Here is a 16,406-nt window from a genome sequence, read left to right on the forward strand (position 1 = left end):
GTACAGGTTCAGGATCAAGCACATGGTCGTGTCGGCAACCTCCTCGACGCCATAGCCGGCACATTGCAGACGGCGATACCGAGCTCGCCGGCCGCCTTCACGTCAATGTTATCTACTTCGCTTCCAATCCGGACGATTATCCGGAGGGCTTTGAACTTTTCCAGATCCTCCTTCGTCAGAATGATTGTGTGCCACATCAGTGCGCCTACGGCTTCGTTTAATACCTGATAGGATGAGGCAAAGAAAACAGCAAGTTAATCAACTGCACCACCAAAACGACGGTCAAGGCGCGGGCAGCGCCAGCACACGATTTTCGACATACTTTTCATGAATCTCTGATGTGCTCTGTGCATCGCAGAATGCAACCGTGGCCACATCCTTCAGTATGGGCATCTCGATCGAGCAGTCGCGCCCATCGAGAAGAGCGACCAGCGGGCGCGATTGCATCGGTCCGTTGGAAATTGGCCCGCGGACGTCACCCAGACGTGATCGTTTCGGCATCATTGTTGTTCCAACCAACGCTCTTCCCGGCCAACGTTCGGCTCGGTTTGTGCGTCTGTTTTTCACTTCTTCCGTGTTCCGAGCTCGCCAATCGCCAATCAACGTCCGGCTCCTGCTCCTTCCTTCTGTCCCGATCAGTTCACAGCCGCACGCAGCACACCACGCTCACGCCAACACAGGACCTAATTCCTGTGTAATTTTATTGTTCCAACACCCTCACACTAGGCGCACGTTGCTATTTAGATTCCGCACAGCACTCACACACAAAACCAAGACTTGCAAATTTCTGGCAGTTCTTGATGTGAAGCTCCAAGTAGCTGGAAATTAGTATACGCCACAGCGTGCACGTGGTTTTCACACTCTCACACTACTTCTTCACACTGTTTTCCGCACTCTCACAAACACACATGCACAGTTTATTTATATGTTGCTGTTTTACCTTTCTACCGATCACACAGTAGTAGCCCACGCAAGTTCTTGAGCACACTTTGGACGAATATTGAAATAAACACCATATACATTTGCTGGTTTAACTGATTAGAAAAAAGATGGAACGAATTTTAATTGTTATTTTGTGTTCCTCTTTAACAGTAATACGAAATAGAACTTGAAAACAAAAAAAAAATTCAACGGAAGCTCACAAATAACTTAATTCCCAACATTTCATAATAAATAAAGTGTCTTTTTATGCCGCTTTAACGATTGTCGCGCAGTAATGACGGAATGATGACGAGAAATTACAATCTGCAATGAAAGATAAAAAAGATAACTATTATTATAACGGTGTCTGATGTAACGATCTAAACAGAGACAGGGAGAGCTCGAAGGAACAAAAAAAGCCAACTTAATAACTAACTTTTCTCATTTGCCCATTGCCCCAGCCTCTCTGAGAAAAGCGAGGGGAAAAGTTGTTGCAGAAAAGTAGAATGCCATCATCACATCGAACAGAAAAGTTTGTTTTCCTCTCCGTTTGCACGTCTAGAGTTTGCGTTTCTTGTAAAGTTTTCCCTCCACCCAGCGGATGTAACTTTGTCCATCTTCAATCTTTCCCATTTCTTGTCATACAATTAGGACACTTTAGCGTACATTTCTTCACTCCAATTCACCACCCGCCCGCCCAACCCTCATACCTCCCTTCTGTCTTCAACACAAATCAAACAATTTCCAAACAAAAAGGTCACAACTCTTCTTTGACGCCACCCTTCAGCATATTTTCTTCGCCATGTCTAGGGCGAAGCGTGGCGAAACTTTCCTCTTCCCACGCTTATGTGTGTGGCAAGAAGTTTCGATGAGTTACACCCGAGCCGGGCGAAAAAGGCCGGGTGAGAAAGAGATAACATTGCCAACCTCCTCGCACCCAATACAAATAAGTCCTAAGTCACAAGGTTAACATAGGAAAAAAGCCTCCAAAGTTTTATAAAACCAACGTGCACCAGTAGCGACTTCAAGCGGCCGAAACAACACACACACTCACAACAATCAGCAGGAAAGGGACAGGAAACTTCACAATTCTCGGCTGGTTTTCGAAAGCACAAGTTGGTACAGAGTGCAATCGAAGGCGAACAGGGCGAAGTGTGTAGTGAGGGTCCCCGGGAATTACCGGGCAGAGATTGTACAATAAACGAAAAGTTTTAATTAAAATGTAATTAATTTACAAGCTCCCGGGTTCTTGGGCAACCGTTGTGCGGAGAGCCAGTGTACAAACACAAAAAAGGAGATCCAGCGGTACGCGCGGCAAAGGAAGTGCCGAGCCGCAGTAGCCACGTTTTAAGGCAAAATACCTCACCGACAAGATGGTTGCAACGAACACAGCACAAGGCGGCATCAGCGGGACGGAAGAAGAGCGGCAGCGGCAGCAGCAAGATGATGCTTCGTGTCCTTGCTAGATCCGTTTGCCCGCCATATTCCGCCTTCTCTCGCATGACTCGCTGGTTGGAGGCATACTAGGCAGGAAAAACCATTGGCACGTGGAAAAATAAAACGAAAGGTAAGAGGAGGACGTGTGTGTGTGTGACGAGAGGAGCAACTGCACGGGTGTGGGAGAAGTTTGTTTCCATAGTTAATAAAATTGAAAAACAAGAAACAAACGATGTTGTGCAGAGATTTTGCGCTGCTCCCGAAAGTTCGATCAAGCGAGTTATTCGGTCAAGTGGAAAAGTTTTGCAAAAACGAAAACAAATGAAATCCCTGAGAGGGGGATGGAACGACAGGGGATGTAACGTTCTCTCGCCAAACTAAGTTTCATATTAATTAATTTCGCTTTTCATGTTACGAAAACGTAAAAAGGAAGAAAGAAGGGAAAGATAATAATGCAGTGGGTGGTATTTTTCTAAGTATTAATTAGGAAAAATTAATACAACAACATCATCGACAGAAAGATCATTTAAGGCACACAACGACCACGTGGAATAAGTATATTTTTCAGCATCTTTAAAGCTGGGACAACAGCGTCTACTGAATCCTCTGGGCAAAGTGAGAAAATACTTTCCATCCTAAAAGCTACGACGCACGTTATACACAATAAAGGTATTAAACTTCATAACAACAATCCCACCCATACGCCCCTTCGCTTTTACGGAAGGAAACAATCTCATACTAAAAACTGCTGCTCTCGCCTTTATCTCCGCGCTGTAACAGGAATGCTGAAAGAAGCTAAAACTTAAAGCTGAAACTTGCTCCACACTTCCAGTGGTACTAATGGAAGAGGGTAGGATAAGAGTTTTGCAAAAAGTGTTACCAGGAACCAAAAAAAAAAAGCATGAACGATATGCGCCACTGCTTGTAACAACGACACACACAGAGAGAATGGAAACCCATTCTGCAACCATTATCCTTGCCGTTGCGCTAAGGAGCGAAAGCGGGACAAAGAGAGTGTATATGCTTAGTCGGTTAGCTCTTTCTAGATCTCTTTCCTTGTTTCCTCAAACTGATTCATTCAACTTTTGCGAACGAGCAGAACGCACAGCTTTAAACTGAAGTTTTCCGACATTTTCCCCCAGGGGCGACAACAGAAGCGTTGGCCAGTTTAAAGAAGTTTCGAACGAAATGTCATCGTTTTGAACACCATGCACTGTTTAAACTAGCAAAGTGGTAGAGACAGAAAGCAAGAGAAGAAAAACTATACTTCTTTCCCAATTTCAAATCAATATTTTCCCCGCAGCATCTTTTTTTATCGTTAGTGTGGGGTCTCATCTAAGCGCTTGTCTTCTTGTGATCACAAACTTACCATTCAATAAATATTCTTTCAATAAATATAATCAATCAAATGATGGAAAAATAACAGTGAATTAATTAATAAACAATAGTAATAATAATAATAAAAGTCCTTCAATATATAAGAAGTAAGCTTGAAATACATTTGCTACCTTATATTGTTGTTAGACTATTTAATATATTTGGCATAGTCTAATATTTACCAAATAAAGTTTCTTAAAGAAATATTTCCTCTAATTCGATAACTTTTGTGCAATATTTATCGACCTAGTCAACCTAGTCTGCAGGATATTATTACATTCCGCATCAACGAAGCCTTTGTAATAGTTTCACGAGGAACAACGTGTTTTCCACGCCAAGAGTCCTGCTGTAACGCAACGCACAACACAGCGCAGCAGCAGCTTCGTGGCGAGGATTTTTTAAAGTCCGTCAGGCGGAAGAGTTTACCGGCATATTCCAATAAACCCGGCCACAGTTGGCGTCACCCGGCCTAGCAAGGGAAGTAGGAAGCCCACAGCGTATCGCGTCGCACTCTTTCCACAGTGGAAACAGTGTTGCCATCCCAAGGTTGCTGCTGCTTTCAGCTTTGCCGCCCCGTTTGAAGCGTGCGCCGTTTTGACTTCGATGGAAACTTCCATGTGTTTTTTTCATCCTCCACCACACACACACATACACATGCACTTCTATCTTTCTCTTTTTCTGGTAGCTGCAAGCAGCATACAAGTGTGACCGGGACGGAACGTTTGCCGTTGCTGCAGAGGCGCCATACTATACAAGCAGCACACAAAACATATATCGCACAACCTACAAGCCGGCATTTTCGCCCAACGGTATAATGCTTCATTCTTTGGCGTTCGACAAACGCCCTCAACATATTGAGGGGACAAACATTTCCCTTCCTCCAGTTTTCCTCCAGTGCAACAAACGGAGCGGAGAGGCGCGACGATGAAAAGTCAACGATGACTTTGCTAGAACTTTTCGTCTCTGCGTACTTGCCTCCACACAACACACCAGCAGCAGTGGGGGGAGGTAAAAGTTCCGCATACACACAGCAACAAAAAGACACATAGACACACACACACACATACATTTCTAGCTTTCACTCATACTTTCGCATCCACAAGCCGGGCGAAAAGTTAGAGGAAAAGTAACTTTTCGGCAACGGCTTCAATTGACCTCCGGGAGGGAAAGAGAAAGAGAGCGAGAGAGTGCAGGAGAAAAAGAGAACGGCGGGAACTTTTCCACCGACCGACTAACATCCCTTTCATCTCGCCCTCGCACTCTGGCGCCGGCAGTGGAGCGTGGAGCGCGGCAAACACGACAGCAGCAGCAGCAGCAGCAGCTCGAATAGCAGAAGTTGTCGGCAAACTTAGTTCCCGAACCGGGGACAGAAGTTTTGGTGGCAAAGTTTGATGGGAAATTGTGCACGCAACCTCTCCCGCCCCTTTCCCGTCCACAATCGTTCAAACTACGACGACCAGCGGCGCGCGGGCGATCTAAGGAAGGAAAAGTTCCGTGGATAGGGTTTTTGGAACTTTCTCACAGGCAAATTCCGGTGTTGCAGTTGTTGTGCTGCTGCTGCTGTGTGTGTTGTGGTGGGTTGGGAGCGTTTGTTGTGATCCTTTTTTGCCGGGACCAAATACTTCCGCAGCCCTACCTTTCTCTCCCTCCACTTTGCAAATGGGATAACTCTTTCGCTTGCTCTCCATTGGCGTTAATCGGTACCCTATGCCTTGTGAAATACATTGCCTCTTCCCTCTTACCCCTTACCCTACTAAATTTACTCATCTTTAGCATAGACACACACACACATACTCTTTGGAAATTGTTTCAACCTACTGCAGTCGCGGATACTTAAACGCAATAGATAACAAGACAGTACGCGAGAGTGGGACAAAACGAGTGCCAAATAATCCGCGGGCGAGAAAGGGTGGGGGGGGGGGAGTTGGTAGAGAACTTCCGTCAACTAACTTTCCGTTGAGCCGCCGCGGTAATTGAGAAAGGTTCTTCTCCCCCCACCCAACACAGGGCAGCACGCGCTCCAACATCACCACCAACGTTCGCGGCCTTTTCTTCTGCCCCTTACTTTAATCAAAACCATAACCTGGAAACCCGGCAAAAACTCCAAAAGTTTGGTGAGAAAAGTTTAAGTCCGGAGAAAACTTTTCATCGTGCGGCACCACACAAACACACGCACACCCTCCTAACCGGCATCACCACGCCGGCAGCTGAACAACTTTGAAGAAAAACTTTGTCTGCTGTGCCTTCAAAACACTGGGCGCGACCTGGCTGGTGGGGTTGCGGTGGGCGCACGCTGGGTGAAGAAGCATCATCGATCGCGATGTTGTTTTTCTTATTTAATGTTGAAATCTTTGCAAACGGCAATAGTAGGTCTCTTAAAGATGAAGATGATGGAGCCAGCGCGGCACAAAGTCTTTAGCGACAACCATTTCTTTTTTATGACTTTCTCTGTCGCTCTTTCCCTCTCTGTCTCTCGCATTGGCCTTTTTTTTCATTGCTATCGTCGCTCCCCTAGACCGGCCACGAATTGTAAGTGAGATAGTTACTGATCCAAAAGCCATTAAGCACACAGCACAATACATAATTATCTCGACCGCTCCACCCACCTCCCTGGAGTGCCCACACAAACCACGGAGGGACCGGCGACTACGTTCGGTGGCCGCGCATGAGAGGAATGGGTAATGATATTAGCAAACGACAAAAGGAATCATTTTTGTGCAATTGTATATACATATTAACGGTGCCAAAAGACTAGCGTCACCGATATCGCAGTGATCGTCCGCCAGAAACCGAATGGCAAGGGCCCGGGGTGTAGCTTCAGCTTGGCGATGGGTAGGCGATGGGGTGGCGACAGCTTCCCTTCCCCCGCTCCGCAGATGCTTTTCTTCTTTCGCCCGCTTTATGCTATGCTGCACATGCGCAGCCGCTTCCGGAATGTTCTCGTTTCCCTCCGTCTCATCCTTGTCCATCCTCCACCCGGTCGGGCGGCGTGCGTTCCACCAGTATTCATTTGCCGCCAGTATCACCGCCACCACCCGCCAGCCCATTGGACCGGGGCACGATTGGAATCCATTATCCGGTTGCCACCTTCGAAGGACATCCACCCCACCCTCCTCCCGCCACAACTCCTCTCCCGGCACAAAAGCGGGAACAGAAGAGCCAACAACAAAATAAGTCTACACTGTAACGTGGAAGACCGACAAGGAGGGGGAGGGGGAGGGGGAGTGTACGCGATACACAAGCGCTCTTATCCCTTATGTGCACCCCTACCCCTCCTCACCCTCCCATACAATGTCAGCCATACCGACGGGGAAACAGACACAGCCGGCAACATCACTGGATGGTGGGGTTTGGGTAGTACACGGTTTTAGTGGATAAATTTATGAATTTCTTCTCCCACTTCCTCTGCCAAACCACCCGCCCCTTGCCCAGTGGGGGGGGGGGGTGTAGTGAAAGTCCCCTTGGTTCTGGGCGCGAGAAATTTGAGAACGCTCATGTCGGAATTGGAGAGAAAAGAGCGAAAGCGAGAGAGAGAGAAAAGTGCTGTGTGTGTGTGTGTGTGTGGTGTGTGTGTGTGTGTGTGTGTGTGTGTGTGTGTGTGTGTGTGTGTGTGTGTGTGTGTGTGTGTGTGTGTGTGTGTGTGTGAGAGAGTATTACAAGTAAATATTTATTGCTGTAAAAACCTCGCCTCTTTTAATGACTTACCCTCCGCCGCCCCTCGCGCCTTGAATGCCGCTCCGTGGCGCTACCATTTCCCATTACCACACACACACACACACAGGCCCTCCTCGCTTAAAAAGTTAAAGAGTATTATTTTCCATGAGGGAAAAACTTTAACAGTTAATTTGCCTGCGTTTTTTATGTAGTTGAGTTTTTAGCTCTCCTTTTTTTCAATCTTGGCAATGATGCCTTTCTATGAAGTGCAACTCAAAGAAGAGTTGAGAATTCATAATAATAATAAGAGGAAGAGGAAAAAGTAAGGGAATATTTTTGATGTTGTGGGTTCCTTGCCGCCAAGAGTTGTTTTAATTGAAGTTTACTCATTTCAATGTTTAAAGTGAGGGTGGAAGGGATTTTGTTTAATTACCAACGAGAGCAAAGTTTCTACTTTTTAAAGGCGCATTTATTTCAGTTTCTTTGTTAATCATAAGCCATTAGCATTTTGTAACTTTTTTTATGATATAAAATTACATTTTTTTTCTTTTCCTTCCATCATTATCTTAAGCCACCAGACACCGTGCGCCTCCATTAGAAGTTGTACAGACTTTTCATCCGGTGCACTGTAGTTCACATTCATCATTCCGTAATTGCCAAACGGCATCCGACCCTGGATGATTACTAAAAAGGCAAAATACTATACACTCTTTTAGTTTTTGTTATTGTTGTTCTGCTTTAATACCACAACAGCACAAACGAAAGATCCAATGCCAAGAATTTAACACTTTCGGAATACCATTGTGCATCGAATGAACGAACGAATTACAAGGCAAGCGGTTCGGGAAGTGCAACAGAGCAAGCGGAAGCACAACACGCGCCGAACCATAATTGGGAGAATTTTTGGAGGAGCAGGAAAAACTGTTTCCAACAAAGTTTGCTTGACAAACTTTCGACAGCGAGTCACGACGAGCAAATGGTACACAATGGAGGTAGAAAGGGAGAGATATGGCTGGTAGTGAGAAGGGGAAAACCGAGAGTCAAAGCCTTGCGTCGGGCGTCGAAAAAAGTTTTCCATGATTTTCCCAAAACTAGTTCGAACTGCTTCCTCACTGCCCACGCCAAACCTCCAACACGATACTTGTTCGTCGAAGGATGGGAAAAGTTTTACACACAGCCAAACTTTGATTCCTTCCAGAATTTGCTTTCGCACCTCAACTCATTCGATTCGACCCTCTTCGCGTTCAAGCATCCTTCCCTTGCCGGTTTGCTACTTTGGTACTGTACTGGTATAGCGTATGTCTGGCTCAGAATCAGAAACGAAGTGAGTAGCAGAATTTAAGCTAGGCGGAAAGAAAGCGCTCGAAACTGTGGTAGAATTGGAGCGATCGAAGAAAATGCTAACCGCTCAGCACACATTAGTAGCAAGTTTCGCTCGGGCAAAAGTTATGTAAGTCTACAACAACAACATCGGCCACACTTTCACCCTTTTTGTCCAACACAGCCCCTCTTACACTCTCCACTTTTTTTCACTGTACGTACACTAGGACCATTGTGGTCGGCGTTGTCTCCGGTTGACTGCTTCATGGTGCAGCAGCGGAAATTCCGGGAAAACATTGCTTCCACTTCTCCCCGTCGCACGATTGGGACAAGTAACAGTTTCCTCCCTCTATTTTCTACTTGCACAGCAGCCAGCCATCGATTGAGCAGCTTTTTTTTTCTTTGGAAAAGTGGACGAGCAAAAGTTGTTGAGCAATTTCGCTCATCTTCCGCCCTTTCTCCCGTTGAAAGTGTTTTTCACTGCAAGCGACAAAAAAATGGTTGAAAAAGCCGGAAAAGATGCTGCGCTGCAGTGTGTGGCGAGACAGGTCGTCCCTCCCCCTAACGGTGACAATGTTTTTCCCCTTTTTTTTTCTTTATCTCTCTCAGTTGCGGACAATGTTTTCGGGGACGGCGAGAAGAGGAGAAAGCAAGACGAACACAAACTTTATGGTAATAGTGTTTGGCGGAGGAGCTGTACATACGGTGTGGCAGGGCAGAAGAGCGCCACATACCGGGGGTGGTGGTGTTTATGCTGGGAAGGTAAAAGATAAACTCCTGGTGTCCCTGGGCCCAGTGCATCGGGGGGCGCGAGGAGTTGCGCCAACGCTGAGCGAAAAACTTTTGTTTTCTTTCCTTCTTCTGGTGCGCGCAACCACCACCCTCGGAAGCAAGATTACGTGAATCGGATAGAAGGAAAGTTTGATGCATGGATGGATATGTGCAGCATTCCACACGGTGAGTGGAAAGGGAAACTTTCCTGACTTATCTCATTAAATGTGGCACGCTTTAAAGAAGGAGAAAACCCCCCAAACCCGGCTGCATTGCACTGTAGAACAGGTGGGCGACAGCACCGGACGCGGCAGAGCGGCAATAGAAGCATACTTTACATTGTACATTTTGAGAAGAATGTTGTGCCAATTTTTCACGTTTATCTTTTTGCGTTGGACTTAAAAAATTATTTGCTACATATTTGTAAGGATTTTTTTTATTTTTAGGTGGTCACAAACGTTGTCAGAGGCGTTATTGTAACCGTAACGGTGCAATGTATGCTTGTAACATTTAACAGTAAATGCATTTTTTTTTCTTAAACTGAGCACACTCATTTACGGTACAATCGTGCGCAGGATTCGGTTTCGTCAATTTGAAGCCGTAAAACAATGCATACAAAAAACTACCATCATATCTGACGGTGAAGCAGCAGCTGCTGCTTTACCATTTATAATTATCTCCTTATTTTTGCGTCCCTCCATCCATCCACATTGTTACGCGGAAACGGTTCCGAGTACTTTGGAGGGAAAATTAATTTCCTCATTTAACGGTGCCATTAGATGATTTATTTCGCAAAACAAAAAGTGCAGAGAGAAGAACAAGTCGTTCTACCTGCTCGTACATTTACATTTTTGCTTCACAATTCCTACGCTTTTACAGCACAGACGACCACCAGGGATATGAGCGCCAATGTTTGGGGAAGTTTTATGTGTAAAACCTGCCCAGCTTTCCAGAATCGTACATTTTTTATCCGTTTTGTTTCGCCTCAAAAAATGAAGGAGAATAACAAGCATCACTTTCATCATATGAACAATGAATGCCATCATGACTGTGCTATCCAATATCAAGCCCAATTTTAGTCTTTGCTTCGACTAGTAACTTAAAATTGGTTCTGGAACTTTTGGACTTGGAGATTAAAATACATTTCCACGAAGAGTTCACAGACGTATTTTGATAATACACCTGCGCAGCAAAAAAATCTTGGGTGACCTTTTTCCTTTGAATTTGGTTTATTTTTTTCCTTCCTACTAACTACCAATGAAACAACGGTAAAAGTCGATCAAGAAAAGTAAATGCAAGCGTTTTTTTTTTTTGCTTTTTTTCGCTTAGAACGCATTATCGGTTTCACCATTCGCTTCTCGTGCGCCATTTCAAGCGAATTAACAAACACGGTAGCAAAAAAACACTCTCATAACATATTTCTTTGAGGGCGCATTGCACAGCTACCTAAGCATGAGCATTAGCCATCAACGAGCGGGGCCGGTGAGGAGGAAAGTTCGCGGAAAATATCAATGGTAAATAATTTAATCTATCCAATGGTAGAGCACCATTCCTATGGGTTCAAAATGTAGCGCATGTTTACCACTCCCCAGCACGAAACCGGCGCAGCATTGCTGTGTGTTACGGTTGATTTGTAAAGAGAGCAAAAATAAACGACGTTGAAACCGAAAATAACACACTGATGAATATATCGGCAGTCACACATTATGTGTTCCATTCCCCCAACACTCGACCTACACCGCTCTTCAACGACCCTTCCCTTCCATTTTCCGACACAATCCTAAAGCAAAAAACGAAAGCAACAATCCTACACTTCTTGACACATATGTGCATTTCTTTTGTCTCACTTGAATATGCTGACCTTGTTGGATTTCGTTCGTGTCCTCAGTGTTTCATAATGGGGCCACCAACGGTCCCCCGACTTCTGAATTGTTTATAGATGCGTCAGCAGAAAAGCACTCGATGATACACACACATACACAGAGTGCGATGAACACACGATGCGTTAAAGGGTACGTTTAGTCTCAAAAGAAAGAAAGATTCGCTAACTAAACAAAATACAGTTTAGATGGGGAACCCCTCTTATACTTGTGCGCAAAGCGAAAGACAACTATTTTGCACTGCTAGCAAAATTGCAACAATGTTGGGGATAATAATAGAATATTCTTTGTTTTGCCACAGCTTCCATGCGGAAATGTCCTGGAGCCAGCAGATTGAACAATGCGACAAAAACATACTTTCACGTTGCAAGCAAGACAAAGAAAGCCAAATTTTGCACGAATTCACCAACCGTTTGTAACCAATAATTTATAACTCGAGCTATTTATTCGCGAAAAACAAAAAAAAAACCACTCGTGCATCACCACACAGGGAACGATCCTGAAGCGTTCGAGCTAAGAATAGATCGATAACAGAAACAGCAGTAGTTGGGCGAAGGGAGTAGATGCGGGCGAAATACTTTTGCATACTTTTCATTTTTTTGCCAACCCTCCCTTCTACTCTGCCCTGAAATGCTCCACCACTTCTCAATTGACGCACCGTTTTCGTCGCTTGCCGCTATACAACGATGCGCCACCGAATGCGTTCGGAGTCTTTCCACCGGCTTGGGGCTTGACCGAAGCGATGAAAATAATATATGCTTGGTCTGCCAGGTGAATCGAGCCGTGCACAAAAACAAAACACTTTCCGCACTACACACATCCCGCAGAAAGTATGGGGTGTCGGGGGTAGGTACAGACAGAGGGGTGAAGAGGGGGTTTGGTTAAAGTAAAACGGCGGCAAACGCACCACACGTTACGATCAGATGTTCTTTAGGCTGGCGAGGAAGCAACAACGAAAAAAACAGCAGCAAAGCCAATTTCGTAAATGAAACGACCGGATTTTATTATTTCGCACAACACAACAAAACAGGGCGGCAGTGGTGGGGCGGCGTCTTAAAAATATCCGGGCTCCCCGTAATGAGACAACGCTGGTTGGTGCAACCCGTTGTTGTGCGTTTATTTTGGGGCCGAAAAGATTGGAAAATAAAACGGAAATAAACACGGGCGGCAGCGCGGAACAAGAAATCGGTTTGAGTTTTTTCGGGAAAGAGAGAAAGAGAGATGGAGAGATGGGTGGCACGTAAAGGTCATGGCTTTGTTTGCAACAACGTTGTTTGCAAGGCGAGGGTTTTCACATTAGGAAGCAGTAAAATACAATTTTTGAACTGTTAGGAGGGGAAAATGGCGTTAGACAAGAGAGTGAAAACTTTTTTAAAAACGATGTGTTTTGCATTCGTCAGATTTTCCGCGTGACGGATATGTACGACGATATTTTCGACCATCAAAACAACAAATACTATTGTGGGCTGTTTGGCAGACGGCGTTGGTTACACGATAAAAATGAAAATAACATTTAAAAAGCGATTAAGTGCGATCAATTTCGAGTGTTACACATTATTGCAATTAGCGATGAAAATCCACACATGTTTTATCAAAACAAGCGCAGCAATTTCTTTTTTATATAAATTTCGGTATTAAATTAAGACACATTGCGGAAATCGGAAAAAAATCTGCAAACAATATTGTTCATCTTTTGAAGCTGAATCATCTGAAAAAGCTCCACAATAAGTCACTGAATTAGCAATGCAGAAAATAGTTGTTAATAAAATTGATTTACAATCGTTTTCCCACATTTCCCACTGCCTCTGCAATGCAAAGCGATTGCATCTCACAAAACTAAATCCTAACACCACCACGAGGAGCGGAGAAAATCCGCTGCGCTGATTTTCACAACCATTCGGCGTATTAAATTTAGTTCATATTTTCCGCTATCCACTACTGCAGTGTATGTATGTGTGCCCTGTGTGAATGTGCAGCGCGAAAACAAGCGTTACACCCCCCCCCCCCTCCTTCCCTCCCTCCATCCCTTCTGTTACAAATGCTTCAGCAGAGAAGCACCGGCGGTCATTGTCTGCCGGGTCGTCTGGTCTTTCTTCGCCGGTTGAATATTTATGTCGCTGGCAACGTCAATAACCGCGCACCACACACTCCGGAGCGCGATGGGTGGCGAGAGGCTTGAGATGGTGCCAGCGCGTGCGGACAACACACGGGAGGTAGAGTACATGCTCGTTCGTTTGGCTTGCTCTTGAGGATCGCAGTGATCGTGTTTGAGTTTTATGATCTGCGGAAAGGCAGCTCTCGCGGCACGCGGTACACCCAACCAAGCTCGGAGAAGAAGCAAACTGAGCAAACGACCACCCCCTTCAGCCCCAGTCGTCATTTGCCAACCTCCACCAGCGACTGTCCTCTCTCAATTGCCACCGAACCCGAAAAGGGAGGTAGAGAGGCACACCATGCTAACTACGCAGATGTTATTTAAATATACAAACATCGTTCAAGCTATTTTTAACCCGAACAGCTCCCAACCAAATAGTCGCCCCACACACACACACACACATATTGTAAAGAATGGTCATCTTACGGCGCATCTTACACACAGCCAAGCTGCAAAACCAACCCCTTGCAGTTGCCCTTTTGCCAAACCACAGCTCTGAAGAGGAAACTTGGAATGCATGATAATGGCGTTGCAACGCAATGGTAGACTGAGACTGGAGACACACAACAGCGTATGGCAGGCCGCACTGTTCCTGATTGCTGATGAGCAAGCAGGCAGCTTCCATTTTCTCCGTACGCCTATCACTCACACACTGACTGGCTGTGTGCTACACGATCGGAATCATTTATCGATTGATATCGACGAGAAAAGTACACACCCCTACACAGCCATACCATTTACACGTGCTAAAGTGCGAAATGCATCACGCACCCTCTTCCACCCTGTCTGTACCCCAACTACCAACCTGAATGCAGCGGAACATGATGCAACTCATCTGTTGTGCTAAGTAACTCCAAATGCTACTGGCGAATTATGGGTGGGGACATGCTGTGACAACTTTTGTCACACTCTTGTTCTGTTCTCATTGAGCAGGCCTGTAAATAATACAGTTTTCAACGGTGACGTGTCCACGAAAAAGCATGTACTGTTGTATCGGCATTAAATTCTCATTAACAGAGTGTTGATTGATCAAAACAGCGGGTTCAAAAACGAGCAAGTGAATCAATGTTTGAGTCAACAGTTTCAAGTCACCGCTTGCACTGCTGCAAAATAAAATGTTGATCGGTCGTTTATCAGTTTGTGTCTAGGAAGAGTTCGTTGGTCAGATGTTTGGGCATTTCCTATTGGTTTTAATCGATTTTTTCGATCACAATTGAACATTTGATGTAAATAGTAAATACTGTTCAGCACGAACTATATTTTGAAAGATAACGATCAAATAATTGGTATTAAATCTACAGCACTCGTCAATGTGTCATACCACTCAAAATTATAGAAATGCTCAATATTAATCGATCGTGATTTTAATTTCACATCGGCAATAAAAAAAACGCATCAGGAAGACTAATGACCTTGCTCGTTATGCGAGAATCTACTCGTTGACAGAGGTATTTGTTAAGCTGTTAGATTTGCTTGATATACGAAAAAATCGTAATAAGGGACACTCGTAATGAGGTGTGCCACTGTATTTTCACTTGCTGGCAAACACATTTGCGATGAGAAGCTATTTTTTTTAGTTTTAGCCGCCGAAGAGATTGTTTCATTGCGTTCAAACGGCAGTTCATCATTGAGAGATGAGAAGCGTTGTATCAAAATAACAATATTTCCTTAATCAAAGCAGAAATATTGCAACAAACACAACCAATGCCAATGAAACCGAAGAAAATGAGAACCAGAAGTGCATTTTTATGTCACAACCATATTCGATGCACGTTTAGTGGTGGGCTCGTTTCATTACTTCCCTCCACAGTAGTGATGAGCTTTATATTCTCAAGCTCACCCGAAAGCATGCCACTACTCACGCCGCCGCGTACTTTTTAGTAGTTTGCTTATCAGTATGCTGATGCTGCTGTTGTACGTTGGCGGTTCGATAAGCGGAGTATAACAAAACTCACGATCCGTGTGTGCATGACGTTTGTGTGTCTGTGGTGCAATCAGGAAAGCGCAAGAAAAAAACAACCAACACAACTAGGAAAGCATCTCCGCCTTCGTTGAACGTCGCTGGCTTTAAAAACGCGTCAACCCGCGTCCTCGGATGCCCTTCGGAACAAGGTCTCTCGACTTCGTGCAAAGTACACAGCAACCTTGAGCCGAGTCAAAACGGAACACAAACACACACACGACGCTCCCCTATCGGTGTTGCTGTCCCCACCTCCATTAGCAGCCATCACTACCCACCCGGGGGACCGACCCACCGACACGCTCAACGAACCGGACGGCGCACACACACGGTGCGCGCGGGTTTCCTTTCTACCTTCATGCTTGACACCTCCTCTCTCTCTCTCTCTCTCTATCTTGCTTTGTATGTTCGCTGTGGGGGGTTGCTGGCTGTGTTTCGAGTGTTTCGCCGATCTATGACGAATGGGAGGAGGAGTTTTGTGACAACGCGCACTGGCCGCGGGTGGTGAGAGGAAAAAGTCGCTGAGCTAGTGCACCCGACGATGACAAGCTAAGCACGATGGGGGGTGGGAAAACCAAAAAAAAAAGACGACGACAGCCACACACAATGCTAGTAGTTGCGGTGGGGGCAGGGTAGGGGCGTTAGGGCGCAATAACAGAACGTGACATATATCAAAGCGTGCAAACGTTTGTCATCCACAAGGAGAAACATGTTCGGCAAGGAAAGGGAAGATCGGATTCTCGTTTTTTTAGCGTTCCTTCTATGCAACGACAGAAAATGGTTTATGACAGGAGAAACTCACAGATATTTTTTTACGTATTTTTGAATTAGAATTACACAACTTCACAATAATTAAAAGTAGCCTTTTTGCTCGTAAAACTTCGAGAACGCAAGCCAGCTTTAGCTGTCTAGACATATGTTTAAAGATCTT

General features: G+C 45.2%; 1 pseudogene; it reads right to left on the bottom strand.

Moving 5' to 3' along the window:
- Positions 1–3: 3 nt before the first annotated feature.
- Positions 4–531, bottom strand: LOC121602193 (annotated as a pseudogene).
- Positions 532–16,406: the final 15,875 nt, after the last annotated feature.

This window comes from Anopheles merus, unplaced genomic scaffold, assembly GCF_017562075.2.
Source record: "Anopheles merus strain MAF unplaced genomic scaffold, AmerM5.1 LNR4000352, whole genome shotgun sequence".
NCBI lineage: Eukaryota > Metazoa > Arthropoda > Insecta > Diptera > Culicidae > Anopheles > Anopheles merus.